The 3,431-nt window shown below is 35.4% G+C and overlaps 1 pseudogene; it reads right to left on the reverse strand.

Moving 5' to 3' along the window:
- Nucleotides 1-205: 205 nt before the first annotated feature.
- On the reverse strand, nt 206-3,431 carry LOC127420246 (NEDD8-activating enzyme E1 catalytic subunit-like; annotated as a pseudogene).

The raw sequence follows: 3,431 nt of genomic DNA on the forward strand, positions 1-3,431 counted from the left end.
TCAAATACCTGTACTGAAACCAATCTTTTCATTTTTCTTTGTCCCGTTCACAAAGGATTACAGGCCTGTACAATGACTTCACGCAGTAAACACTGCAAAATGCATTGCACACATCAACTATCAAAAACCTCCTCAAGGAAAACTTTATAAATGATCATTAAAAGTCTGCTAATCAATAACTAACCAAATTAGGTCAGTTCTGAAGTATGTTAAAATCAGTTAATATGGCAAATATTTTATTAATTTTTTTATAAATGTTAAAAAGGATTTTTACTATAAATTCATTCAAAAATATAAAAGAAAAACATTTACATTCATTAACTTACAACACATTTAAAAGGACTGAAATGCTAACAAATAAAATTACATTTAATTCAAATGTTACTGACATACGCAGAATTATTAGCAGAACTTAAATTATCCTTAGGTTTTTTGGACTGTTTAAAAAACTGACAACATTCCTCATGAATGTTTAGTTACAAATTAAAGAAAACATAAAGAAAATGTTTCTGATTATTTTTAAAGTACAAAGCTAACACAGGCTTTAAATACATGAAGTGACATATTTGTATAAATATATGGAAATAGTCAGTACAGTATATGTTGCAAAAGAAACAGTTACACAAGTGAGTTTGAGGAACCTTTGCCATTTATCAGAGTTTTTGTACATGGTTAATGGTGCATGTTTATGATGTAAAGTTTAGCTTGAAGAGGACAGTCTGAGGTGTGGTGACATCAGTGACAGGTAACTTCTGTCCATCAGCCAATCCCAGCTCTGCATCAAATACACACACACACACACACACACAAAAACAGATAAAAAATATTGATGACTCATCGTGCACTACACACTATTTTTTACACTATTTTTGTCCAATCAAAAAGTGTCTCCAATGCAACAGACCAGCAAGTAACAAATCCATACAAATAGGACAATATTCAGTGTGCACAAAATACATAAATTAAAACTTGACAATATACAGTAAACTAGTCCTCAACTCAAATCTCATGAAATCCACATGAATATATAAGGAAACAAAAAGGTGATTTGATAAGAAAAAACAGAGTGAGGAAAAGAGTTGTTTTTCCTGTCTGTAGCAATGACTGCATTTGTGGATGCAACAGCAGAAATGATTAGTTTAACCACACCTGAAAGAAATAAAAAAATTTTAAAAAAAACAACAACAACATGAACATCTTAGAAAATGGTCTATAAAAAGCTCTTATGATACAGCAGGCTGACTGTGTGGATTTACCCTGAGTGAGTCTGTAGGTGACACCAGTGATATTAAACTCAGCAGCTCTCTCTACAGACTTCTGGAACACCCACTGAATATGCTCTGGGTTATCACCTTCCAGAGCAACAGCATCTGAAAATACACGAGCAAAGACTGCAGTATGTACGTCAATATTTATTACATACTTTGTCACAAAAGTACACACTTTAATCAGATACATAAAGTCCATGCAAAGTACAGAAACCCAGAGAGATGACTGTGGTGACTTATAGGCCCCATTTACACCTGGTATTAAGATGTATAAGTGCGAAAAAAACAACGCGCTTTTTCTCCCAGATGCGGTTGAAATTTAATCTAAGCACAAACGCAACATGTCAAGCAGAATTATCCGTTATTTTAGTGGATTACCTGTGTTAAAAGAAGTTCAGGTGTTCGTGCTTGTCATCTGTATTGATATCAGACTCACTAAAGAAGATCCGTGAAGCTCTCGTGATTGTGCACGTATCCACTTTCTTATATTTTCCGATCAAACGGTTATTTCCTTTTAAAGCCTCTAGTAATGGCAAAGTTTAAACTTTTGTTTTAGCGCAGTAGTTGATTGACAGGTGAGGGGCGGTGCTTAACTGCTGCTGGGATGCATACAGGACGGATTAGCATTTACACCTCAAATGCGATCTGGTCACATGCTTTTTTGAACATATTCGTATGTGGTTTCTGTGATCTGATCACAAAGCGTTTCAGACCCCGTTTAGACCTGTATTTAGGGCTGACCACATGTGATCGGATCACCTAAAACACATCTTAATACCAGGTAGAAATGGGGTCATAGTTGTCGAATGAAGACAAGTTGATTAAAACAAAGAGCTTGCTCACCTCCAGACGGTTTCTCTTTGGGCCACAGCAGCACTCTCACATACTCTATGCAGTGCTCTGGTAGTCGTGGCATTGAGGCAATAGTGCACATTGGGAAATTAATCTGAAGGAATCATGGACAAAAACCGATAGTCAATTAATCACAACACTTTACAAGTGTTTTAGACAGTACAGGCATGTACAAGTGTATGGTCAAAATTTATAGTGAAAAATGTAATAATAGCTGTTCATTTAGTGCTTTGAATCCATTTGCACTTAAATTTAAAGACATTTAGCAAACTCTCCTATCCAGAGTGATTTACAAAAAGCACGTTTGTTAACTACTTCCACCAATATCGTGTCTGCATGTGCAATATTTGTTGTAAAATGATGTAGTCCATTATCTGATTTTTTAACAAACTTTAAAATTCCTGTAATAATAATTACAGCATAGAAAGTTAATAATCACTATGAGGGAGAGGCTACATTACTTGAGGGGGATAAAGCTCCAGTGTGCAGTCTATATATGCCGTAATTCCTGGCAGAATGACCCTTCCATTTGAAGCCCTCTGTCCTTCCATTTATCAGAGGAATGATAGAGCTGGGGTCCAAAACTCCATCTTCATAACAAAGCAGGGACAACTGAAGAGAGACCACACCAACGGCAGTTACACAAAAACACATCTGTCAAATCTTATACATCCAGGCTAGGCTCCATCAATAGTAAAATGAGAATCCAATCCATCTGTATAATATGGACTTTTCATGAGTTATTTTAAAAGAGTAAAATAACTTAACATATATTAACAGCACACATTTGTTCACTGGCTTTTGATGTAATCTAAGTCACTTTTCACGGTTCAGTAGGTATTAGTCAGGTCTGAATCCAGAGAAAATCAGATTTTTAGAATTCAGTGACAATGAGACACATTTGTCATATATGATAAATCAGCACTGACCAGCATCCCATTGATCCAGCACCTGGCAATGACAGATTCCAGCCCACACACAATGATATGAAACTCTACAGGACAAAACAGAAACATCAGTAAGATACTCTATACATACTTCATATTGACAGTTTACAATATATAAATAAAATTGCACTCACGTGCAATTTATAAGATCCGGTACAACGTTGCATCCAGGAACACGGTGGTTTATAAACTCAGCTGCCACATCTGCTTTAGGATGTCCAACATCTTTGGGCCTTTAAAAATATACATAAACAAAACAAACTGGAAAATAATGTTACAAGCAACAAATTTGTGTTTCAAAATGTAAACATTCTTACCTAAAGAGAAACTGTCTGTTGAGATTGGACACATCAATGATATCCAT

This window comes from Myxocyprinus asiaticus, chromosome 29, assembly GCF_019703515.2.
Source record: "Myxocyprinus asiaticus isolate MX2 ecotype Aquarium Trade chromosome 29, UBuf_Myxa_2, whole genome shotgun sequence".
NCBI lineage: Eukaryota > Metazoa > Chordata > Actinopteri > Cypriniformes > Catostomidae > Myxocyprinus > Myxocyprinus asiaticus.